The sequence below is a fragment of the Lepus europaeus genome, unplaced genomic scaffold (assembly GCF_033115175.1).
Source record: "Lepus europaeus isolate LE1 unplaced genomic scaffold, mLepTim1.pri SCAFFOLD_29, whole genome shotgun sequence".
Taxonomy (NCBI): Eukaryota; Metazoa; Chordata; class Mammalia; order Lagomorpha; family Leporidae; genus Lepus; species Lepus europaeus.
The window spans coordinates 8,556,246-8,583,734 of record NW_026909167.1 but is presented as its reverse complement, the minus strand read 5'-3'; the positions used below and the strand labels follow the sequence as shown (position 1 = coordinate 8,583,734).

General features: G+C 40.8%; 1 long non-coding RNA gene across 1 annotated transcript; it reads left to right on the top strand.

The window, feature by feature from the left end:
* Window positions 1–2,466: 2,466 nt before the first annotated feature.
* On the top strand, window positions 2,467–18,721 carry LOC133754862 (uncharacterized). The gene is made up of 4 exons (XR_009865311.1): window positions 2,467–2,606; window positions 6,793–6,851; window positions 16,916–17,002; window positions 18,671–18,721. It is a non-coding gene; the product is annotated as an uncharacterized LOC133754862 (long non-coding RNA).
* Window positions 18,722–27,489: the final 8,768 nt, after the last annotated feature.

Here is a 27,489-nt window from a genome sequence, read left to right as displayed (position 1 = left end):
GCAGGCATCTGAAGCAGAACCCCTACCTTATACCATACACAAAAATCAATTAAAAATGAATTACAGACCTAAATCTATCACCTGATATTATCAAATTCCTGGAGAGCATTTGAGAAACCCTGTAAGACATTGGCAAAGGCAAAGAGTTCTTGAAAAAGATCCCAGAGGCACAGGCAATCAAATCCAAAAATCAACAGATGAGATTACATCAAATTGAGAAGCTTCTGTACTGAAAAAGAAACACTCGTGAAAGTGAAGAGGTAACCAACAGAATGGGAGAAATTATTTACAAACAATGCAAGTGATAAAGGATTAATGATGAGAATATATAAATAGATCAAGTATCTCCACAACAACAAAACAAACAACCCAGTTAAGAAAAGGGTCAACGATTTAAACAGATATTTTTCAAAACAGGAAATCCAAAATGGCTAATAGACACATGAAAAATGGTTCAGGGTCACTAGCCATCAGGGAAATGCAAATCAAAACCACAACAGTGTTTTATTTCACCCCAGTTAGGATGGCTTTCATACAGAAATCAACAAACCAAAAATGCTGATCAGGATGTGTGGAAAAGGTACCCTAATCCACTGTTGGTGGGAATGTAAACTGGTGAAAACACTATTGAAATCGGTTTGGAGATACCTCAGAAATCTAAATATAGACCTACCATATGACCCAGCCATCCCACTCCTGGGAATTTACCCAAGGGAAATGAAATCAGCAAATAAAAGAGTTATCTGCACCCCCCCACCATGTTTACACAATAGCTAAGACATGGAATCAAACTAAATGTCTGTCAACTGAAAACTGGATTAAAAATTATGGGATATGTACTCTACGGAATGCTACACAGTGGTTAAAAAAATGAAATCCAGTCATTTGCAACAAAATGGATGAATCTGGAAATCATCATACTTAGTGAAATAAGCCATTCCCAAAGGGAAAAATACTGAATTTTCTTCCTGATCTATGATAACTAATAGATAAGTGAAAGGAAATGTGTAGAAGTGAAATTGACACTTTAGGAAGCATGGGCTTGATCAGCACTTTTTTTGACTGTGGAGAAAGAGTTTTTTTTTTTTCTTAATGGAGAATATGTGAGAATGGGAGAGGGAGAAGGATATGGGTGGGAGTAGGGGTGAAGGGTGAGCATGATCCCAAGAATTACTATATTCCTAAAGTTGTACTTTTGAAATTTGTACTCATTAAATAAAGTTTCTTTGCGAAAATAAAGATACTTTGTCCTGCTCTTACAAAGCCTACAATAGTATCATCATTCAATGCAGTAAAGACGTCCCTTGTGCATCCAATATTGTATTGATGGCATAATCAAATAAGGACATGAAATAAAAAGGAATTTAAGGAACATCTCTTGAATAAAAAGCAATACAAATACTCTAAGAAAAATTATTGTGTTAATATATAAAATCATATATTAATAACAAGCTGGATATACTAAAAGATGCAAAGGTGGTTAACAATTAAAAACGAATGTCAATTATCCATGTGAGTAAAAATATAAGAAAAAGTTCCATAACCACTTAGATTAGAAGATTTAATCAAATTTAGTATCTAACCTTAAATAAGAAGCTGTTAGAATAGTACATATTAGCAACTTCATTAATCCAACTAATATTGCCTACTAGTGAACCTATTAAAAACAGCATAATTGACACAGAACATTGAAATCTTTTTCCCTGGAAGCAGACCTAGACAAAACTGTCTCTTCTCATTATTTCTATTCAACATTGTACATGAGGTGTAGTCAGAGAAATTAATAAAAAGGAAATATTGGGTGAAAGGACCAACTTTTAAGCAACAAAACTGTCAATATATGTGGGTGATGTCACTATCAACAGATAATCCAACATAATTCATATATAACAGAAAATATTAACAAAATTAAACAAGATTACTGGGTAGAAAGTCAATATATGCCAGCAACTGGTTTGCTATTCACCAGCAGGAAATAAATAGAAAATGATTTGAAGGACAAAATAGAGACTAACAAACAAATCCCTGTAAGAGAAATCAAAGATAAAATAGTCCATGTGATATCTTTAAGTACATTCAGATAAACAGCTTTACGAACCCTCACGTGAGCTAACAGCAAGAAGCCAAGACTGCCGGAAAGGCAGCGTTCAGCAAGCATCTTGTGAACTGCAGCTCTCAGGAAGCAAGCTTGGGCTCACAGGATCCAGCAGGACCACAGACAGCTGAGGGCGCCCAGAAGCCGAGGTCACCAGAGCAGGGAAAGCGCCCCCTGCTGCCGGAGCACCTGGGCAGGAGAAGAAGGCAGCTTCAGTCTGAGCCCCACCTCCCCTGTTACCAGGCACCGCCCCAAGGAACCACCCCAGCCTAGCGGATTCTGATTGGCTGCACCTTCTGTGATGTCGCGCGGCCGGCTGCGGCAACTGTCCAATCAGGCACGTCAGGGCGACCCTGCGGAACCCCGCGGGACCTTTCTTTGTGGCAGCGCTGGGAGGGGTCCCCGGTGCTGCTGCTGAGTGGGCTCGGGTGCCTCAGTGGCTGCGCTGTGTGAACTTCTTCACCGCAGGAGCCGCCCAAGGACCCCAGAATGCCTTGGAAGTGACGAAATGGTGAGTGTGGGGCCCACCGGGTGGGAGCTGCGCTGGTGGCCAGGACCCGGGCTTCTGCCCGTGCGGGCTCAGCCCAGGGACCGCAGCCCCAGGTCTGCCCTGTTTGTGCAGTTAGGGCGGGACGGCCCTCAGGGAGACCGTGGACTGCACTGAGGGGAGGAGCTGTGGTCTGCGGGTCCTCCTGCCCCTCTTTCTGCCCAGGGTGCCCTGATTCCCCTGACTTTTCTAACTACACGGAGAGTGGAGTCTCAGGTACGCCACCGGGTTCTCTCGGAGTAGCTCTTCCTGGGGCACTGAGTCCTTTTCCTGTTACCTGAGCACAGCGTCCCATGCTGGTGGGCGGTAGAAACGGTTTATTTGGTTCAAGGTTTTGGTCCGAGGTTGAGCAGCGTCTGGCAGTGTCCTTATGTTGGCAGAGCCCTGAGGTGGCACAGGGACAAATTCAGGGAGGGAGAGAGAGGCCAATTAAAGTGGATTTCATGGCAGACCCCGGAGATCAGCCATTAACCCATTAATCACGTGAGTGGATTTATCCTAATTACCTCTTATAAAGTCTGACCTAGACCCCACCCCCTTTCAAGATTCATTTATTTATTTGAAGGCCTGAGTTACACACAGAGAAAAGGGGAGGCAGAGAGGCAGACAGGCAGAGAGAGAGAGAGAGAGAGGTCTTCTGTTTGTTGATTTACTACCCCAATTGCCACAATGGCCAGGGCTGGGCTGATCCAAAGCCAGGAGCCAGGAGCTTCTGGGTCTCTCACGCAGGTGCAGAGGCCAAACCCAAGGACTTGGGCCATCCTCTACTGCTTTCCCAGGCCATAATAGAGAGCTGGATTGGTGACCATGTGGGATGCTGGCACTGCAGGCTGTGGCTTTACCTGCTAGGCCACAGTGCCAGCCCCTGAACCCACTTTTTAATATCTTATAATTGGGATTAAATTTCCCCATGAGTTTCAGAGGGAATAAATCATTTCCAATCCAGAGCACTAAGTCTGGCAACAAACCCATAAATGTCCAGAGATTTCTCCAATTGCTAAATGCCAACTTCTACCCTGAAACTCACAATACTATGAACTATTTTCTCCCAAGGAAAAATTGATATTTCAAAGGTTTATTTACTGTTTCTAAATGTTTTCCATGAGAGGAAAGCAGGTAATATCCACCTGATACTCCAATATAAAATTTTTATGCTGAGATGGGTGATTGGTGCAGTAGTTACATAGTTTGGATAGCTACATTCCACATAGGAGTAGCTGAGTTTAAACCTCGCCTTTCCAATTCCATATTCTTGCCGGTGCACACCATGGGAGGCAATAGGTGATGGAAGTAGGTGATGTTTATTAAGTACATGGGTTCCTGCAACCTGCATGGAAACACAGATTGAGATCTAAGGTTTCTGGCTTCAGCCTGCCCAGTCTTAGATATAGTAGGTATTTGGTGAGTGAACTACTGAGGGGACAATTTCTCTTCCTCTGTTTTTTAATTTTTTTAAACAAATTGATTATTTTTTAAAAACATATTTTAAAAAGCTGCAAGCTGGGAACTAAATCCAGGTCTCCAAATGGTTTAAGGTTCCCAATCACTTGAGCCATTGCCTGCTGTATGTGTCCCCAGGGTTTCCACTAGCAGGAAACTAGAATGCAACCAGGAGTGGAAATGGCACTCAAACCCTGGTACTATGTGATCTGGGTGTCCCCAGCAGCATGTTGAGCACTAGGCCAACTGCCCCACCTCCTACTTTCTTTTAGAGGTGTTAAAGAGTTCTAAATTGGCAGCAGAGATGGCTACCAATTACTGGAAAGCAATGATTTATATGTATACATTTAGTTCATGAATTCCATGATAAGTGAGCTATAGTCATAACTCAATTATACTGCGTAAGAAAGTTATATAATTTGATATTTTTAAAGATATGTATTATATATTAGATTATTTCAGAGTTTTATGTATTTTTATATTGTATTCCAAACTCAAATCCACATGAAATCTATCTTCCCTTCATTGCATATTTCTATAGACATGTGGATATAAATATAAGAGAAAAGTGATAGGAGGATGTAAACTGTACATCACAATGATTGATTCAGGACACAGGTTGTGAGGAAAGGTAATATTAATTTTATCTGAATATCTGTTTAAAAAATATATTCATAAAATAAATAAATACCAAACCAAACATGGCCAGACAGCACAGGTAAATTTCTAAATATTTTTAGTAGTGGTGATCAGAAAAGATTGCCCTTAGCTCTTAATCTTTGTTGGATTCTGCATTTGTCAATCCTGCTCCCTGATTGGCAGTCCTTGTATCTTTATAACAGGGACTAGTCATTCTTCTGCATTCAGGAAAAGATAAATCCTCCAAATGTGAAGTCCAGTCAACATATGGAGTATACAGCTTGGACACAGAGAAAGTGAGTGCCTAAGGACAGCGAACTATCAGTGAGTGCAGGCTTCCTACTTTCTGTATTCTCAGGAATTCTTACAGAGTCCACACCTCCAATCCTAGTATGAGCAGCTCCTGGTGGCAGAGGTGTATGACCACCTAAATAGGAGGAACCATTCCTAGGAAAGGACATAAGGACCAAATGCTCTTTGGTATAGACTAGCTCTTTGATACCTGCAAGTTCATTTTCTATTTCAAGGAGTATAACTTTGAGCTCTATATATTCATGGCAGGGTTGTTTCTCTGGTCTGAGATGCAGGTGTCTAGGCTTAGATGTTTGAGACTCATTCCTTAATTTGTAAAATAAAGTCACTGTAGAGCAAGGGTGGAGTCGAACAAGCCACAGGAATTTGAACAGTGCAAATGATATCTTAGGTATAGAGGAAACCATGGGTAGGTTGTTAACCAAGAGTTAGCACATCACACTCCCACTCAAGAACATATCAGCCCTGACCACAGGAGCCATGCCCATCTCTATTTGGAGAGGAGCTTCTTTAGTATTGGGAGATCCATGGAATTCTGTTTGACCTCCTTGCCTAGTGGGTGGCACAAAGCAGCAAATGTCAGGGAAAGTAGAGGTCCTGCTCTCAAAAGGATAAGGGAGGATTTGTTACAGAGAGGAACAGAAGTATTTCAGGAGTTCCTAGGCAAGTAGCTACCAGACGTTGTAATTTTTGTATTTGTACAATGAATTTGGGAGGCACGCGCCTTAGGACCCAGTATCTTATTCCAGCGTATGCAATAGAAGAGTTTTCCCAACTCTCGAATATGATTCATGGAAGACTCATAAGTTATTTAATAGATTAGAGCAAGCATATTTTTATTTTTTAAAAAATTTCTATGCCTTTACTGCATATCAATAAAACAAATCTTTGCATATACAGGAATGTAAAACTTTAAAAACCATTTAATTACTATAACTAGGTGTAGTCAATATGAAGGAGGAATGGATTTATTGTTCTGCAAACCACCAATAGTAAAATGTAAAAGGTGGCACAATCTGAGTGGGCAGTCTCATATAGTTTAAGCATTTGAAAGCTATGTAAATGTACTCCTGAAGCAGCCTGTGAATTTTACCTTTAGTTTTTAGCTCAGTGTGACCCTCACTTTGTGATATCTATCTCTGACCCTTTTCCAGAACTGTTTAGTTTTCTCTCATTCTTTGTCTTGTCATGGTCATCATTTTTAGCTTTTTTTGGTTTCTTGTCTACATTTCTTACCATCTCTGCTAGGCAAGCATCTTTTTAAAGGTTAGGCATGAGTTGCCATAGTAATATCAATTTCTTGTTCAAATATCTTAAAGTAAAATATTCATTGCAATTTTCCCCATGCTTTATAGAAGATCTACAATAAATACATATGTGTTATATAAATACAGTACAATTGTCAGAACTAAAAATTAAATATAATGACAGTGATCACCACTGTCCACAGTAAAATTTCTCTATTCCTTTAAAATGTAAGCTTGTGAATCCATAAATTAGTCACTAGAATTCTACATGGTTGGCAGATAGATGCCAATTCTGATACATCGCATCTGGTTTCAAGGTAGCAGGGCTGAGTGCCCAGGAAATAGACACATCATTTTCTTGTTTCTTTGTGAAGGGGTGCAGAGGCCTAGGGGAAATGAAGCCTCTCCCTTCCATTACAGCACCAGCAGAGATCCATGGGAAGGGATTTTTCAGGTCTTTCTCAGTGTGGGTTATGTTGCTCACTCCTGTCCTCTCTTCCCTGAAATTCTAGGCCCTGCAACCCTCCTGATGCTGATTCAAAGGCACTGACTGTATTCTGTGTTCCTGAAGGTAAGTGCCAGAGGGAAAGATGGGATCCACAGACCACAAGGATCCTGGGGAGTAGAACGTTTGTTTTCCTCTTGTTGGGAGCAGAAGCATCCATGGTTCTCAGGTGGGTGAGGGCTGATAGGGAGTTGCTTGCCACAGCTCTGGGCCTGTGGGGAACAGCACAGTCATTAGAACCTAAGGTCTGAGGGTGAGGAAGCCCACCATGGGCTGAGCTTTGAGTGATTACTCTGCTGGAGGTAGGTGCTTTGCTAGAAGGCCTGTGTTCTTCCATCATGCAGAATCTGATTTCACAAGTTCCATATTGATGTGGTCAAGGTGGCAGTGGAGCAAGGAGCACCTGCAGATTGTATGAGCTGGGAGGTGTTTGGAGTGAGTCTAGTTCCAGCTCAGCCACGAGAGGATCTTGTTACTGACCTATATGGTATTGATTTATCCATCTGTAACTTGAAGGCATTCCCAGTACCAGTGACATAGCGCTGATTTCCCAGAGAAATCATTGTGCGCCTATGTACAGGCTGTTCACAAGAGTGTAGTTGTATTTGTGGGGCTTGTTGCGTCTCCTCAGCAAGTGAAACTTCCTGCCCCCTGCTGCACTGTGTATCCTGCCCATAACGTTTTATGGGTTTATAGTCACACAGATGCTAGTTTCCAAGAATACTGGATCTCTAAGGGAAATTAGAGTGCTGAAGGATGATCCTATTTTCTTTAGAAAAAAGTAGTTTGCTGTATGGGAGAATGATTTCATGAGTAGAAATCCACCTGAAAGGATAACCCTTTGTTCCACACCTGCTTAATGCTTCACAGGTGAACAAATGAATCCCTTTTAAAGATGAATCCTAGCATGGTATGGCTGAGGCAACCATGCATCCTACTGCCCAGAGATATGAGTGATGCTATCTTAGCTCATGCATAAGCTACTACAGACTGGGTGACATTGGATAGTTTGTATGATCTGTGAGAAGCAAGGCCCTAGGAAATGTTACTTATTGGAAGGGACTTGAAAGTGCTGCCTGCAATGGAGCGGGTAATTTGTCCTATCTGAGAGTCTATCTATTTTGCCCCAAACCCATTCTCAGGACTTCATTCTGCTTCCATTATTTCCAGAGCTGGAGCTCTCTGAAGCCTAGTCTATAACCACAGTTGGTATAGAGATGTGCTGATGCCCCCTCTGCCCTGAGAGTCCTTCCTGGCAGGACAGGAGAGGTGATAAGGATCTGTCTGCCTGATAGGAGAGATGGAACAAAGGAGATTTTTAGGAGATAAGTGTTACATGATTTGTGTTTATCAGACACTCTTAGATTTGAGTAGTGCTATTTGTCTTGCCACAACTAATTCAAAAGTCATGTTTAGTTTTGAGGTTGATTTTTAGGAGTCACAGTCAATCTAGAACTGTTTAAAGAGACTTTGACTTGACCATGGCTATCCTTATCCTTTCTCCCCATACTGTATACGGATTGTGTGAGCCCCAAAGGTTTATAATACAAGTTTTTCTCACTTACTTCTAGTTATCAATGCTTGATAGTCATAAATTCTATAGACATTTAATATTAAACTTTTTTCAAATGTTTAAAATGGCAATCACTTTATTAATTATTTTGATAAATACAAGTGAAATGACATACAATATAAAATATTTGTAAAAATTGAAGCATAGTCTTTTTTAAAATTAGTTCATTTATATGAAAGGCAGAGTTACAGAGAGGCAGAGAGAGAGAAGTCTTCCATCCACTGGTTCAGTTCCCAAAAGGCCACAGGCTGGAGCTGTGCCGACATGAAGCTAGAAGCCAGGAGTTTCTTCCAGGTATCCCTCTCAGGAGCAGGGGCCCAAGGACTTGGGCCACCTTCTACTGCTTTCCCAGGCCATAGCAGAGAGATGGATTGGAAGTGGAGCAGCCAGGATTAGAACTGGTGCCCATATGGGATGCCAGCATTGCAGACAGCAGCTTTACCTGCTACACCACAGCGCCAGCCCCTGGAGCATAGTCTTATGATCTGCAGACAAGTATGTGGCAGTGACCCTCCTGACATCCCTCTGGTTGGTGTGGCTCATGCTCATGAATATATCTGTGTGTGGTCATGAAGTTCTGATCACTATATTTGGCATATAATTCAGTTCTTTTTCTCACCAAAACATAACAGCATTTTTAAATTTTTTTTAACTTTTTATTTAGTAAATATAAATTTCCAAAGTACAGTTTATGGATTACAATGGCTCCCCCCCCATAATTTCCCTCCCACTTGCACCCCTCCCATCCCCTGCTCACTCTCCCATTCCATTAACATCAAGATTCATTTTCAATTATCTTTATATACAGAAGATCAATTTAGTATATATTAAGTAAAGATTTCATCAGTTTGCACCCACACAGAAACACAAAGTATAAAATACTGTTTCAGTACTAATTATAGCATTACTTCACATTGGACAACACATTAAGGACAGATCCCACATGAGAAGTAAGTACACAGTGACTCCTGTTGTTGACTTAACAAATTGACACTCTTGTTTATGGCGTCAGTAATCTCCCTAGGCTCTTGTCATGAGTTGCCAAGGCTATGGAAGCCAGTTGAGTTCACCAACTCTGATCTTATTCCGACAGGGTCATAGTCAAAGTGGAAGTCCTCTCCTTCCTTCAGAGAAAGGTACCTCCTTCTCTGATGGCCTGTGTTTTCCACTGGGATCTCACTCGCAGAGACCTTTCACTTAGGTCTTTTGTTTTGCCAGAGTGTCTTGGCTTTCCATGCCTAAAATACTCTCATGGGCTCTTCAGCCAGATCCAATTGCCTTACGGGCTGATTCTGAGGCCAGAGTGCTGTTTAGGACATCTGCCATTCTATGAGTCTGCTGTGTATCCTGCTTCCCATGTTGGATCGTTCTCTCCCTTTTTGATTCTATCAGTTAGTATTAGCAGGCACTAGTTGTGTTTGTGTGATCCCTTTGACTCTTAGACTTAGTGTGATCAATTGTGAACTGAAATTGATCACTTGGACTAGTGAGATGGCATTGGTACATATCACCTTGATGGGATTGTATTGGAATCCCCTGGCACGTTTCTACCTTCACCATTTGAGGCAAGTCCAATTGAGCATGTCCCAAATTTTATATCTCCTCCAGCATTTTATTTGCTACAAGTTCACAGAAAACTTGCAAGTTTAAAGTATAACCCCTATATTTACAATCCTAATTCAACATTTTGAGATGGGCTTAGGTAGGTACTTCCTGTGTAGGTGTTGCCTGGGATCACAAATGAGGGTTAATATATGCACTGCTGAAGGGAGCACACAAATGAGGGGTAAGTCATCTGGGGCCTGTACTGAGGCTAGTGCCTTGCAGATGGCTTCACTCATGTGTCTGGTGATTGCCACTATATCTCAGCTGGGTCCTGAGTCTCCAACAGGCAACTCCCAGGCTTTTTCACAAGGTAATTATGTCCAGTAAAGCAAACCCCAGTAAGCAGTTAATTTTTAAAACTTTGTATCGGGGCTAGTGTTGTGGCTTAGTGGATAACACCGCCTCCTGCAGTGATGGCATCCCAATTGTGTCCACTTCCAATCCAGCTCCCTGCTGATGGCCTAAGGAAGCAGTAGAAGATATCCCAAGTCCTTGGGCCCCTGCACCCACATGGGAGACCTTGAAGAACCTCCTGGCTCCTGGCTTCAGAGTGACACAGCTTCGGCTGTTGCAGCCAATTGGGGAGTGAACCAGCAGATGGAAGATCTCTCTCTCTCTCTCTCTCTCCTCTTTCTCTGTCTCTCCTATCTCTGTGTAACTCTGACTTTTGAGTAAAATAAATAAATCCTAAACAACAACAACAAAACAAAAACCTTGTATCATATTTCCTGCTGTTCCATGGACTAAAGCAAGTAAAATGACAAAGCCAATATTGTTGGGAAGGAATACATAAAGGTGTGAATACAAAAAGGTATGCTATTTAGAGCGATTACTTGCAAAGTGTAGTAGGGCAAACACTGTGGCGAAGTAGGTAAAGCTGCCACCTGTGGCACCGGGATCCCATATGAGCACCAGTTGAGTCCCAGCTGCTCCATGTCTGATCCAGCTTCCTGCAGATGTGCCCATGACGGCACTGGAGGATGGCCCAGGTGCTTAGGGACCTACACCCATGTGGGAGACCAAAAGAAGCTCCTGACTCCTGGAAAAACACACATCGGTTTTAAGAGTCATACTTTCTATGGAATATTAGATGAATAAAAGCAAGAGAAGTTCTATGGGAAGCACTAATATGGACTCCTTTGTGGAACATTTGATTTGTATCATTAGAAAAATGGCTAATTCTACCCAATATTTTCTGTGGTATGAATTTTAGTCACACCATGTTTATTGTTTCTATGTTATACTATAATTTATTTGGATAATAATTCTCAAAATTATAACATTTCTTTTTTTTTTTTTTTTAAATTTTTGACAGGCAGAGTGGACAGTGAGAGAGAGAGACAGAGAGAAAGGTCTTCCTTTGCCGTTGGTTCACCCTCTAATGGCCGCCGCGGTAGCGCGCTGCGGCTGGCGCACCGCGCTGTTCCGATGGCAGGAGCCAGGTGCTTCTCCTGGTCTCCCATGGGGTGCAGGGCCCAAGAACTTGGGCCATCCTCCACTGCACTCCCTGGCCACAGCAGAGAGCTGGCCTGGAAGAGGGGCAACCGGGACAGGATCGGTGCCCCGACCGGGACTAGAACCCGGTGTGCCGGCGCCGCAAGGCAGAGGATTAGCCTGTTGAGCCACGGCGCCAGCCAAAATTATAACATTTCTTTGCAGCATTTTTTATAGAAAATCAATAGCAAATAAATATTTTCATTAACCTTTAGTTAATGTATTTAATATCTATTGAGTAATATAATTATGAGTGTTCTTTCAGGGAGCATTTTCCTGTCTCTCTAATGTGGAAGAAAATCTTCCCCCATGGAGAATCTGATTTTGTTTTTTTTTTTTTTTTCTAACGTGTCCACTATTCTCAAGTCATTTCTATCATGATCTTACTTTTCACAGTAGAATCTAGAATCAAGCCCAGTCACTTCTCTTTGAACTCCCTCCATTCACGTTTTCTTCCAGATATGATTCCAGAGATCTGTGCATGTTTCTAAGACAAAGGAAAGTGAGTATATCTCCAGTAAATTCATTACTTGCTTTCATCCATGTATTTTAGGAAATTTATGAGGGTTTATTATTATTTTTTAAAGATTTATTTATTTATTTGTAAATCAGAGTTACACAGAGATAGAAGGGGAGGCAAAAAAGAGAGATAGAGAGATAGAGAGAGAAGTGTTCCATCCACTGGTTAACTCCTCATTTGGCCACAATGGCCCAAGCTGTGGCAATCTGAAGCCAGGAACCAGGAGCTTCCTCCAGATCTCCCATGCGGGTGCAGGAGCCCAAGGACTTGGGCTATCTCTCACTGCTCTTCCAGGCCACAGCGGAGAGCTGGATCAGAAGTGGAGCAGCTGCATCTAGAACTGGTGCTCATATGGGATGCGGGCACCGCAGGCAGTGGCCTTACCTGCTACACCACAGTGCTGGCCCTGAGGATTTGTTGCCATCATGTCAGGCAGCAGATTAATCTGCACACCAAAATACAGTCCTCAAAGGGATTTATTAATTAAAATGAAATCATAGTAATAAATATAATGTAGCATCAGATAATATACATAAGCAAGGTAAAATTTGCATGCTTATAAGACATTAGAGCTATCTAATATGGGTGCAAATTGTTCTCTGTTCTTTCTGATGCCATATCAAAAAGACATTTTGTACAACTGCTCCTCTTCTGAATCCAGCTTTCTACTTAATGGCCTGGGAAAGCAGTGGAAAATGGCCCCAATCATTGGGTCCCTGCACTCGTGTGGGAGACCCAGAACTCCTTGCTCCTGGCTTTGGATCAGCTCAGTTCCAGACATTACAGCCATTTGGGGAGTGAACTAGGGATGCAAATTCTCTCTCTCTTCTTCTCTCTCTTTCTCTTTCTCCCTCTCTCTGTATCTCTGCCTCTCAAATAAATAAATAATATCTTAAAAGAAGACATTTTGTTATATAATTCAAATTGAAACCTAGATGAGAATATGCTACATTGTTATGGAACATGAAAGCTGAGATAGAGCCCTTATTATTCATATGATACTATGGATACTTGTTTTCCATTTTTCTCATCTGATTTCTTCCTCTTTCTTTATTACCTTTCTTCTGGCTCATCAAGCATTTTTAATAATTTATAAATGTTTTGCTTATTTCAGAGACAGAGATCTTCCATCCACTAGTTTACTCTCCAAATGCCTGCAGTAGGTGGAACTGGGCCAGGCTGAAGTCAGATGATGGGAGTTCAATGCAGGCCTTCCACACAGGTGTCTGTAACTCAATTACTCGAACCATCACTACTGCATATAAGAACTTACTCATCCTGGAAGCTAGAGTTGGAATTAAGCCCATGGAATCCACTGTGATACCAAGAGATTCTAATTGACATCTTAGTCATGAGGCTAAATGCCTGCACCTATAAAATATACTAAATATTTCATTTTGGTATTTCTCTTGTTTGTTTAGTTCTATGTTATGGACTGAATTATTTTCTTCCAAAATCTATAAATGACCACTCTAATCCCCAAATTACTATTTGAGAGAATACCTTCAAGTAGGCAGTGAAGGTTATCTGTGGGCCTATAGATGGATCCTTTTTTTAAAAAAAAAAAAAAAAAGATTTATTTATTTATTTGGAAGTCAGAGTTATACAGAGAGAGGAGAGGCCAAAAGAGAGAAGTCTTCCATCTGATGGTGCACTCCCCACATGGCCACAATGGTCGGACTTGTGCTAATCTGAAGCCAGGAGCCAGGAGCTTCTTCTGGGTCTCCCACGCAGGTTCAGGGGCCCAAGGACTTCGGTCATCTTCTACTGCTTTCCCAGGCCATAGCAGAGAGCTGGATTGGAAGAGGAGCAGCCAGGACTAGAACTGGCACCCATATGGGATGCCGGCACTTCGGGCCAGGGTGTTAACCTGCTAAGCCACAGCACAGGCCCCATACGTGGATCCTAATCCAGTCCAACTTGTGATTCTGTGAGAGAGACAACAAGGGATGAGGGAACCTGCAGAAAAGACCAAGAGAGGTTGTGGTGAGTATTTGGCCACCTTCAAACCAAAAGGAAAGGCATCAATGGAAAGTAGAAACCAACCCTGGAGGCAACTTGTTCTTTGAACTTTCACCCTCCCAAACTATGATAAAATAATTTCTGTTGTTAAAGCCACCCCACCTATAGTACTGTGTTGTGGATGCCCTATCAAAAACATACACTGCTTTGTTTCATTAATTTTCCCTGATTATGCCTGAATTTGCTATTAATTCCTCCAAAGATTTAAACTATGAATAACTTGCCACAGTATTCTTGAAGTTATACTGTAGTGCTTCATAGCCAATATAGGAGAGGAGCTGTTCAATAGATTAGTTCCATTTTTGACCTCTATACATTGTGCTACGATTTTATATGTATGTTTACATAGTGAATCAATATATAAGTGTCACACATAGTGTAAGTTTTTCTTCAAATAATCATTCCTCTTTTGACAAAATTAAGAGAATAAAAAGGTATACAGCCTTTTATTTTGCTCACAGTTTTTTTTATTGTTTTATTTTTATTTGAAAGGCAGAGTTAGAGAGAGGAAGAGCTGACCATGACTGGCACTGGGCTTGGCAAGGCCAAAGCTAGGAGCCTGGAATTCCATCCAGGTTTCCCACTTGGGTGGCAATGGCCCAGGTACTCAGGCCATCTTCTATTGCTTTTCCTAGGTGCATTAGCAGAGAGCTGAACCAGAAGTGGAGCAGCCAGGACTTAAACCAGTGCTTAAATGGGATGCTGGCATTTCAGGGGGTGGCCTAACCCACTGCACCACAATGCTTGCCCTATGCTCACACATGTATATGGTTTTTAATGATCATGATTCTTTCCTGTAAGTCCACATTAATATTTTGTATTATATCCTTTCAGTCTGGTGAACTTCCTTTAGCATTTCATATGCAGGTCTACGGGTGATTAATTTAGTAGTTTGTTTTTATCAGAACATGTGTTGTTCACCTCGTGTTTCAGTGTCTATTTAAAAAGGCAGAGTCACACACACACACACACACATAGATAGAGAGAGGGAGAGAAAGAGAGGTGTCTTCCATCTGTTGGCTCATTCCCAAAGTCCCACAGCTGAGGCAAGCTCAGGCTTTAGCACCATGAAGCTTGACCTCAGTCTAGGTCTCCTGTGCAGGTGTCAGGGATCCAGTGCTTGAGCCCACATCTGCCACCTCTCTTTAGGCACATTAGCAGGAAGTTGCCTTAAAAGCAGAGGTAGAACTTGAACACAGACCCTCAGATAGGATAAATGGGCATTCCACTCAGCACCTGAATGCATTGTACTACAGTGCCCACTCCTGTTCACCTCACATTTTAGAATAGTTCTCCTAGATCATGAATCAGGGATTGGAGGATATTTTCATTCAAATGTCTTTCCATTGTTTCAGAGGTGAAGTCAGACATCAGCATGCCTGGTTGTTCCTGGTGTACTATGGACTATAATTTCTCTCACTCTTTTCTTGTATATGAGATTCCTCAGTTTCTGATTTTTTTAGGGTCATTTTCCTTGTACTATCCAGATTAGGGTGTCACTGAGTGTTTTCAGTCTATAAATTGATGTTTACAAATCACGGGATATTTGGCAATGGCTAAACATACATTTTGTGATTTACTCATTCTCTTTCTATCTGTAATTCCAATTGCATGTATGAGGATATGTCAAAAAAGATTGTGGAAAGTTGAAATAAAAGATAAGGTTATTTTGTTGCAAAAATTTTTGTTTGAAATGCTCACACTAGGAGTTTTCAAGAAGTTCATTGAAGGGGCCAGTGTTGAGCAGGTGAAGCCACCAACAGGGACACTTGATAGTGCCAGTTCAGTTACCAGTGGCCCCAGTTCTGATTCAGCTCCCTGCAATTGGAGCTTTTCCAACCGTGTGAGAGACTTGGATAGAGTTCCTGGTCCCTGGCTTCAGCCTAGACCAATTCCAGTAGTTGCAGACATTTGGTTTTTAAACCAGTAGATGGACGATCTCTTTGTCTAGCATGCTGCCTGTAAAATAAATAGATACTTTTTTTTTTTTTTAACAAAAAGAAGTTGAGGGGTTGACATTATGGCATAGCAGGTAAAGGTGCCACCTGCAATGCCAGCATCCCATATGGTGCTGGTTTGAGTCCCTGTTGTTCCACTTCAGATCCAGCTCCCTGTTAATGTGCCTGGGGAAGCAGGGGAGGATGGCCCAAGTCCTTGGGCCCCTACACCCATGTGAGAGATCTGGGAGAAGCTCCTGGCTCCTGGCTTCAGACCAGCCCAGCTTGGCCATGGAGGCAATTTGGGGAGTGAAACAATGGATGGAAGATCTCTCTTTTTCTTTGTCTCCTTATCTTTCTGTAAGCTCTGCCTTTAAATAAATAAATAAATAAATAAATAAGTCTTTAAAAAAAAGTTTAAAAGGTCCCATATGATTTTAAAAATGGTTTTACCAAAGTGAGCTTATGTTTACTTCTACTTTCTGCAAACTTTTTGAAGTATTTTAGCTTAGTATATTGGTTTCGTGGTTTGCTAAAGCTTTCTGCATTTTCCTTCTCTCTTTCATAAATATTAGGACATATCAGGGCTAGTGAGGTGCAATGGATTAAACCACCAACTGCAATGCTGGCATCCCATATCTGAGTGCTGATTTGGATCTGGCTACTCTTCTTCCAACCAATCTCCCTACTGATGCACTGATGCTCCATGTACTTGGGTCCAGCCATCCATGTGGAAGATCTAGATGGAGTTCTAGGCTGCTGTTTTTGTCTGGTTCAGCCCTGGCCATTGTGGCCATCTGGGGAGTAAACTGGCAGATAGTAGATCTTTTTCTCTCTCTCTCTGTCTCCAACTATCACTCTGCCTTTCAAAATAAATAAACATTTTTAAAAGATTAGAAAGTATGTATTTGTATATTTTGTGTTGTTATAAAAAGGTCATAAAATGGATAATTTTATAATGAAAAATTATCTCTTGTAGTCTGGAGTTAGAGAAGTCCAAGGCCAAGAAGACCCACCTGAAAAGGGCCATATTCCTGCATCCTAACATGACAGACGTCATTACATGGTGAGAGAGTAAGAGAACAATCTCATACCCTCAAGCCCTTTAAAAATTGGTGTTAGTCTGTTCCTAAGAACTGAAATTATTGCCTTGGGGATCAGGTTCCTGACACATGCCTTTGGAATCAGACCATATTTCAAATTCTATTAATTTTTTGTTCCTATTCCAAACTATTTAGCCTACAAGTGGATTTTTATTATAGTTACTCTATTTTATAGCTATAGAAATTCAATTGCAGTTTTTTCCTGGATTTCTTTTCTATGGGTAATCTTGTCTATAACCCTTTATATTATTATTATCATTTTAAAATTCATTTATTTACTTGAAAATCAGAATCACACAGAGAGAGAAGGAGAGACAGAGAGAGAGAGGTCTTTTATCCACTGGTTCACTCCCTAGTTGGCTGCAATGGCCGTAGCTGCATCGATCCAAAACCAGGAGCCAGGAGCTTCTTCTGGGTCTCCCATATGTGTGCAGGGACCCAAGGGCTTGGGCTGTCTTCTACTACTTTCCCAGGCCACAGCAGAGAGCTATATCAGAAGTGGAGCAGCCGGGACTTGAACTGAAGCCCATTTGGGATGCTGGCACTGCAGGCAGTAGATTTACCTGCTATGCCACAGTGCCAGCCCCCCTTTATATTATATTTATATCACTCTTTAAATACTGCAATATATTTAAAGATAGTTTAGGCATCTTGTAAGATAGTGTAATCAGCAAACAGATGATTTTACTTCTGTGCACTTTCATGTGGTTTTATTTCTTTTTCTTGCCTAATCATTCTAGCTAGAAATTTAAGTACTATATGCAATTGATATGATGAGAATGTATATCCTTGTCTTTTTAAGTCTTAGAGGAAAAGCTTTCAGATTTTCACTATGACTCTGGTGGTAGCTGTGGGGTTTTCATTTATGACTGTCATTGTGTTCAGGTGTATTTCTTAGACATCTAATTTTTTTTTAAGATTTTATTTATTTATTTGAAAGGCAAAGTTATAGAGAGACAGAGGCAGAGAGAGAGAGAAAGAGAAAGAGAGAGAGAGAGAGAGAGAGAGATGTCTTCCATCTGGTGGTTCACTCCTTAAATAGTTCCAACAGCCAGAGCTTGGCCTATCTGAGGCCAGGAGCCAGGAGCTTCTTTCAGGTCTCCCACATGGGTGCAGGGGCCCAAAGACTTGGGCCATCTTCCACTGCTTTCCCAGGCCATAGCAAAGGGCTGAATTGGAAGTGGAGCAGCCAGGAATCTAAAAGGCACCCATATGGGATGCCAGCACATGCTATTCCACAGCGGTGGACCCTGGATACTTAATCTTGAGAGTCTTTTTATTCATGAAAATGTATTGAATTTCATCAAAACGCTTTTTCTCCATCTGATGTGATGATCACGTGGTTTTTTTCCCCAGCTTTATATTTTAGGATTTGATATTTTTAAATATTTTTTCTTGTTCACTTCATATGTAGATATTATTTACATACACATATATGCTTTTGTCCTTTGTTCTGTTAATGTGATGAATCATTTATTGATTTGTATATATTTAATCATGCTTCCATTTTCCCACTCAATTGTGGTAAATGATCTTTTTGGTTTTGTGTATATAATGTTATGTTTTCAGCAAACAGAAAATTTCATCTCTTCATTTCTATTTCCATGTCTTTATATCTTTTTCTTCCCTAGATGCTTGGACTGGAGGTCATGTGACTAGATGCAGTAGAAGTGGTGAGAGTGGGTATCTTTATCTTGTTTTTGAATTTTGAGAAAGTTTTTAACTTTTCACTGACCATGGTGTTAGCATTGAGCTTGTTAATGGCATTTATTGTGTTGAGAAATACTTCTTCTATAGCAAAATCTTGAAAGTTTTTTTATCATTAGTATGTGTTTGAACTTCACCAGATGGGTTTTCTGCATCTCAAGGATGTGCTATAGTTTTGTTCTTCATATATTATTGTGGGTCATATTTACCAGTTTGTAGACGCTGAACCATTTTTGCAACATAGGGACAAATGCCACTTAATTGCGGTAAACAATCCCTTTAATGTGCTCTTGAATACTGTTTGCTAGTATTTTCCTGAGTGATTTTCCATCTGTTTATCTGAGATATTGGCCTGTCATTTTCCTTTCTTTTAGTGTCAGGGTGATGATAGCCCTATAAAGTGAGTACAGAGGTATCGTTCCCTCAAGTGTTAGAAGAGTTGCTGGATTAGTATCATGACGTTGTTCAAATGTTTGGTAGACACCAGTCATACACCCCCTTGGCTATGGCTTTTTCTTTGAGGGAAAACTTTGTGTTACTGACTCAGTCTTTTTACTCATTAAGATCTGTTAGTATCTGTGATTTCTTCAACTTTCAGTCTTGGTGGGTTATACGTTTCTAGGAATTGATCCATTTCATATAGATTATCCATATTTTAAAAAATTCATTACTTTTTTTAAACATACAGTTTTTTAAGATTTATTTATTTATTTGAAAGTCAGAGTTACTCAACTCTGCAATGGCCAGAGCTGGGCTGATCCAAAGTCAGACTCCTGGAGCTTCTAGGTCTCCTACGTGGGTGCAGGGGGCCTAAGGACTTGGGCCCTCCACTGCTTTTCCAGGCCATAGCAGAGAACGTGATCAGAAGTGCAGCTGCTAGGACCCAAACTGGCACCCATATGGGAAGCTGGCACTTCAGACCAGGGCTTTAACCTGCTGCACCACAGCACCGGCCCCTAGATTATCAATTTTATTGATGCATAATTATTCATATTAGCCTGTTGTGATTCTTTGCACTGCTATCAATTATAACATTTCTTCATCTCTGGTTTTTTGTTTTTATGTTTTTTTTTTTTTTGCAGTTTTTTTTTTTAGTTGATGTAAGAATTTGTCAGTTTTGTCAAGATTTAAAAACAAAAATGCTTCCTTTCTATTATTTTCCAATCTCTATATTTTTAATGACTGTTTTGATCTTTATCATTTCCTTTTTCTGCTAACTTTGTGTTTAGATTTTTCTTAATTTATTGAGTTATAGATACCATCAGGCTATTAGATTATTTCAGATATTTTTATTTTATTTTATTTTTTAAGATTTTATTTATTTGAGAAATGGAGTTACAGACAGAGAGAGGGAGACACAGAGAGTAAGGTCTCACATCCACTGGTTCACTCCCCAAATGGCTACAATAGCCATCGCTGGGCTGATCTGAATCCAAGAGCCAGGAGCCAGGAACCAGGAGCTTCCTCAGGGTCTCCCACATGAGTGCAGGGGCCCAAGCACGTGGGCCATCTCCTACTGCTTTCCCAGGCCATAGCAGAGAGATGGATTGGAAGAGAATCAGCCAAGACTTGAACTGGTACCCATATGGAATGCTGGCACTACAGGCAGAAGCTTAGATCTGGCCTCCAGGTCTTTTATGTTGGAGAGATGTTGTGCTATGTTTTGCTGTGTCCTATAAGTTTTTTTAATATCATGTTTCTTTTTTATTTGCTTCAAGGTATTTTTAACTTCATTTTTAAGTTTTTTTTGAACCAATAGTTGTTAAGACCATATTGTTTTATTCCCACATATTTGTAAATTTTATAATCTACCTGTATTGGTTTCTACTTTCATATCACTGTGGTTTGAAATGATATTTGACATAATACCAGTCTTATGTTTTTAAGACTAGCTTTGTGACCTAATGGATGACCACATATATTCCATGCTCTTGAATGGAGGTTTTGTATTTTTCTGTTAGACCCATTTGTTCTCATGAATTGTTCAATTCAACTGTTTCTGTCTTTTCATCTTTAATCTGCCAGTGTGCTTTAGAGTGAATGAATCTCTTGTTTCCAACTTATAGTTTTGTTTTATTCATTCATCTACTCCATGGTTTTTGTTTTGAGAATTTAACTCATTTAATTTCCAAATAATTAATAGTTAGAGATCTATTACTCAGGCCAGCATTGTGGCCTGGGGGGTAAAGGTGCCACCAATGATGCCAGCATCCCCTGTGGGCACCAGTTTGTGTCCCAGCTGCTCCACTTCCTAGCCAACTCCCTGCTAATAGTCTGGGAAAAGCAGTGGAAGATGGTCCAAGTGTTTGGACTCCTGCCACCTGCATTGGAGACCTGGAAGAGGCTCCTGGATCCTGGTTTTGCCTGGCCTAGCCCTGGGCCATTGTGGCTGTCTGGAGAGTGAACCAACAGATGGGAGGCATCTCTCTCTGGTCTGTCTCTCTTTCTCTGTAGGTCTAACTTTAAAATAAATAAATCTTTAAAAAATAGAACTGTTGATTCACTAAAAAAATGGGATTTATTACTAAGATTTCACTAATGTTTTGTTTTGTAAATATATTTGACCTTTCCTTCTCATCTCTAACCTATGTCCTTTGTGACTTGATTACTTTGCATAGTAGAATATTTTGAATATTTTAAAGAAGCTTTTTCAAAAAAGATTTATTAATTTATTTGAAAGGCAGAGTTACAGAGAGGCAGAGAGAGAGACAGAGACAGAGAGAGAAAGGTCTTCCATCTGCTGGTTCACACCCAAAAGGTTGCAATGGCCAGATTTGAGCCAAACTGAAGCCAGGAGCCAGAAGCTTCTTCTGGATCTCCCACATGGGTGCAGGGGCCCAAGGACTTGGGCCATTTTTACTTCTTTCTTCCTCCCTCCTTCTCCCTCTCCCTCTTTCTGTCTTTCTTTTTTTCTCTTTCAACAGAGTTACATGGAGAAGTAGATCCAGAGAAATACAGAGAGAGAGAGAGAGAGAGAGAGAGAGAGAGAGATCTTCCATCTGATGGTTCACTCCCCAATTGGCCGCAATGGCCAGAGCTGCACTGATCTGAAGCCAGGAGCCAGGAACTTCTTCCAGGTCTCCCACATGGGTGTAGGGTCCCAAGAACTTGGGCCATCCTGCACTGCTTTCCCAGGCCACAGCAGAGAGCTGGATCAGAAGTGGAGCAGCCAGCTCTTGAACTGGTGCTCATATGGGATGCTGGTGCTTCAGGCCAGGGTATTAACCTGCTACACCACAACTCCAGCCCCAAGAAGAGCCAATTTTCAAACTCTCTTCATAATAGGTGGCCAAATACTCAGTGAGCTGTAAAATGTGCACCTCCTCCCTGCCCTTGCAAGTCATCCCTCATCCTTTCTTCACTTGTAACACACAGCAGGAATTCTCTACCCTTTTTATGTGTGCCATAGTCCCATTGCCCTCTATAATCTTGCTCCTTGTCTCTGACTCATGGACACTCACAGACACAGTCAGGGGTTGTACCATGCCACTTGCTCATTGGAGCTGCTGAAATTCACTTCTTGCCTCAAACTGTCCTGTGCCCTCCATTGCCTTCCTTCTGTCTGCATTCCAGGGGTTGGGGGTGGTGGAACCATGTAAGTGGCCTAAGTTTCTGGAGGAATCCCTCCTTTTTCAGGGCACTCTTTTCCTAAGGAAGCAAAGTGTAGGGTGAGTAGGAGGCCCAGAAGGAAAGGAGTGGGTGTAGTGGTGGTAAAAGGTGTGAGGGCACAGTGGCAGTTTTGGGAAGGTTCAAGTCTACACCTCCTTGCCAAGGATGCTAACTGCTCTTTGGGAAGTTCAGATCCAGTGCATGGGATAGGGCTAGGGTTCTCTTGGGAACCCTAGAGTCTCAACACCTGTGCTATGCCAGTCACTCATGCCACCAAGTGATGGGGGTCAACATCTCAGCATCATGCTTGTGGGAGAAAAGCCTTTGTGTTAAGCAGCTCTCTCCACAATACTGCACAATCCTCTCCAGGGTGATTATTCTCTGCCCCAACCTTCCCTGTGTCTTGGCCCATCTTCTCAATATTCCCCTTTTGTTCTCCACCCTCTTGTTTAAAAGTGACTTTACCTATGTCCTTCACGTGGATATCATTAAGATTGTTATTGTGAGGGCCAGTGCTGTGGCATAGCAGGTAAAGTCACTGCCTGAAACATTGGCACCTCATGTGGGTGCTGGTTAGAGTCCTGGCTGCTCCACTTCCAATCCAGCTCCCTGAGAGCAGCAGAGGATGGCCCAAGTCTTTGGGTCCATGCACGCACATGGGGCACCCAGATGAAACTCTTGGCTCCTAGCTTTGACCTGGCCATTGTGGCCATTTGGGGAGTGAAGCAGTAGAAGGAAGATCTCTCTTTCTCTTCCTCTCTCTGTAACTCTGCCTTTCATGTAAATAAAAATAAATCTTTAAAAAAATTGTTATTGTGCAAGACTGAGTCATGTCATAATATGACTTTAATTGAGGCCCAAGTGTTGATCACAGAGTATGTAGTACACATAGAGTGGAAATCTTCAGATATCAAGTCAAACCACTGGCGACAGCAGTCTGAAGTCACTTGAAGACATCCTTGGTGGCCCCTTCAGCTATCAGACAACTGGAACTGCCCTTCTATGGCTCCTTTTCGGGTGACTCAGCCTGCTTTCCTCCACATGTCTTCCAGATATATTTATGAAGTTTCAGGATCAACAGATGTATTATTGCTGATAGGGCTTAGGACATAGTACTCATAAAATATTTGTAGGCAACAAGATTATATCACCCCAAAATATACTGTTTGTCATGTTTTGTGCTGGTTATTATGAGAAACTATACAAATATACAAGGGACTCTAAATAAGTGTGCTTTTTAAATAAAAGCTTACATCTATAAAAAAAATTCTACCTTAATATAATCATCTGTATTAGGAAGAAGGATGCTCTGTACCACTGTTACCACTGAAGAGGTTTTGTATCTAGTCTAAGCCTTTAACTATGAGTCAGTTGTTTGTTGTTTCCACTCAGTTTTAATTGGAATTAAACACTTCAAAACAAATTTTTTTCTATATTTTGGTCGTAGACTGATGTTCTTTTATTAATATATCCTGTAAAAAAGCAAATGCCAGTTATATTTGTAAATGTGGGATGTACCAAGGGTTATGTTACATATAATGAAGCTTTAATATAGTCTTTTGCTTTTGTAATATAGAGAGAATTTTCAAGGGGCTCCTATTCAAGGTCTTAAGCACTGAACAGCATTAAGTTCAAGACTGAAGTTCTGTGTTTGACTTCCTGTAGGAGGCCTGCTATTGACCTGTGTTTCAAAAGAGCAAAATACATTAAACAATGAAGTGCACACACTTTGAATAGTCCTCACTTAAGCCATAGTCACACTCTTTGTATTTCCTTTAAAAGGAAGATAAATATCAAGAATTTAATTGTTGTAAAGCATTGTCTAATCCTAGTAATATTTGCTGTGAACCTCTGTTAACTTGTTGAGTAATTCTGTGGAAAGTTTTATATTTATAGGAAATTACATCATAATGTATAGTTTTTTTTAAAAAGATTTATTTGTTTGTTTGAAAGTCAGAGTTACACAGAGAGAGGAGGAGAGGCAGAGAGGTCTTCCATCCACTGGTTCATTTCCCAGTTGGCTGCAATGGCTGGAACTGCACCGATCTGAAGCCAGGAGCCTGGAGCTTCTTCTGAGTCTCCCACATGGATGCAGGGGCCAAAGGACTTGGGCCATCTTCTACTGCTTTCCCAGGCCATAGCAGAGAGCTGGATTAGAAGTGAAGCAGCTGGGAATCGAACCAGTGACCATATGGGATGCTGGACTGCAGGCAGTGGCTTTACTGGCTATGCCACAGCACCGGTCCCCATAATGTATAGTTTTATATATACTTACATACAAACACTTAGCTTCCCAATTAGCTCTTGTTTCAAAACTCAATATTCTGCTATGTTAAGATGATAGACACTGTTTAACCTGAAGTTGTTCTAGTTTTGAGTAGTTTATGCAAAAAATTTGTCTTTTCATAATTCTGTTTGATGAGACCATGTGCATATACATATGTTTTCAATGCATTTTTTACTTTCAACTGGTTAACTTAAAGATTTCTAGTTACTTCTTGGAAGAATTATGCAGTTCTGTTCTTTCATTGCTGCTCCCTGGACTGTTGGGTGGTCCTGGGCCCTTCGGTCTTAGCAATGTGAAGAGAACCAAAGTATCCCCTTCCTCTAGAACTCTGGATGCCTCTTAACTGAAGTCTTCCATTCACCCAGTGGGAAGCTTCTGTCAGTATTGCACTCACCCATGTTGTCTATCAGTGATCACCCTAAAGTGCTTTATTGTGGGGCATTCTCTTTGGTACTTCCCTCTCACTGTGGAAATGCAATAAGGCAGTGAATACCTTACTTACTACTCATGTAAAGCAACAGACCTCAGATGTATAAGGCAGGGGACTTTGCAGTCAGGTAGTCAGATAGGCTGACTGATAGAATGAAATTAATGTAAATATTGAAATCTATTATTGGATTTGAGAATTTTTAAGATTTATTTATTTGAGAGGCAGAAATATATGTATATATGTATATATATACATATATATGTATATATGTGTATGTATGTGTATGTATATATATATTTGAGAGGCAGAAATATATGTGTATATATATATATATATATATATATATATATATGTATGAGAGGTCAATATTCCATCTACTGGTTCACTTCCAAAATGGCTGCAGCGACCAGGGCTGGGCCAGGCTGAAGACAGGAGCCAAGAGCTTCTTCATATACACACAGGGGTACAAGTACTTGCCATCTTCCACTACTTTCTCAAGTGCATTAGCAGGGAGCTGGATCAGAAGTGGAGCAGCCAGGACTTGAACTGTCACCCATATGGGATGCTGGCACTTCAGGAGGAGGCTTTCTCCATTATGCCACAGTGCCGGCCCCTCGTTTTGGATTTTTAAATAAATTTATTCTATTTAAGTCTAATTCTACAGTTCTACTTTAAAAATATATATTATTTAGAAAGATAAAATATGTGATGGCTAGCTCAGGAATGGCTGTTTTACCTCAATTGTTTGGATGGGAAGACTTTGTTACTAACTGGAGCACATCTACTTTGTTTTCCATTATCTACAGGGGTGCTGGAGCAGGTGACATAACAAATGTCAATACCTTGCATGTTTACTTCAAAACTATTGTTTTTGGATGACAGTTCTCTGGGCATGTTTATTCCATATCCCCACCCTTTTTTCTTTTACATATATATTCCAGGCAGATTATGTTTTGAAGACAATCCTACCAATTATTTTTTTCTAGTCAGGAAAATTTGTCATGCTTAATCCTTTTTAATAGTTTTAAACACTTTGGAGGGGAGAGTGAACCAAAATGATGGCATTAAGTGCTGCTCAAATACCATGCAATAAAGTGATTGGGTGCTATTTTGAACACTTGGTACATACTAAGAGTTAGTAAAGGAACAGAGGGGCTGGTGTTGTGACACAGCATACTAAGCTGCTGTGCCAGGGCAGTTTTAAGCTGATGGCCAGGAGGGGTTGGGTGCAACCATACAAAGAAATTGGAAAGCCCTATCTATAACTGTTGACCCAGACAAGGGGATATTGGTCATTAAACTACTCACTTAAAATGAATTGTTCTGGCCCAGGTGGGTTGCTTTTAATAGGTGATCAAAATTCCATCAACTTTGGAGTTAATTTGTTGCACCCAATGACTTGAGAGATTTTGACACATAAGTTAAAATATAATTATACTATTTGTAAAAAAAACTATATAAATACTTTAATACAAGTTCAATTTCCATCTAAGCGTTTATGGAAAATATACATTTTTGAAGTAAACTTTTGAAGCCCCTATTTATATCAGTTGATATTGAAAAAAAATTCTGTTGGGGTTGGTGCTGTGGTGCTAGCATCCTATATGGGTGCTGGTTCAAGTCCTGGTTGCTCCACTTCCAATGCAGCTCTCTGCTATGGCCTGGGAAAGCAGTGGAAGATGGCCAAGTCTTGGGAACCTGCACTTACATGGGAGACCCAGAAGAAGCTCTTGGCTCCTGGCTTTGGATCAGTTTAGCTTCCGGCCATTGCAACCAGTGGATGGAAGACCTCTCTCTCTCTCTCTCTCTCTGCCTCTCTGTAATTCTTCCTTTCAATTAAATAAACAAATCTTTAAAAATATACAATTTTGAAATATAAAGGTATTATTCCTTGCTTAACTCCTTACAAGGATACACCAGATCTTTTACTTTATTTCATATATGAAATTAAGAATACCACACTATCAAAATTGAGTTGTTAATAGTGAAGTTAATCATGGTGAATTTATTTTTAAGAGTTTCTCAATTTGTCTATATTTCTTATGTAAAATAGTTAATTTATTATCATCTCTTTGAAAGGCAGAGTGACAGAAAGATTTTCTAACTACTGTTTCCATCCCCAAATGCCTGCAGCTACTGTGGCTGGGTGAGGACCTAGCTAGGAGCTTGGAAGTCTATCTGGGTCTTTGACATGATTGGCAAGGGCTCAGATGCTTCAGCCAACATCTAACGTACATCAGCAGAAAGCTGAATGGGAAGCAGAGTGGCTGGAACAGGAACCACCACACTTATGTGGGATGCAGGTGCCCCAAGGGGTGGCTTAGCCCACTGTGCCACTCTGTTTGGGCCCACATTAAAATCCATTCTAGTGATAAATTATGAGTGGATTGCAGTAGTATTTGATCAGGGAAGAGTCA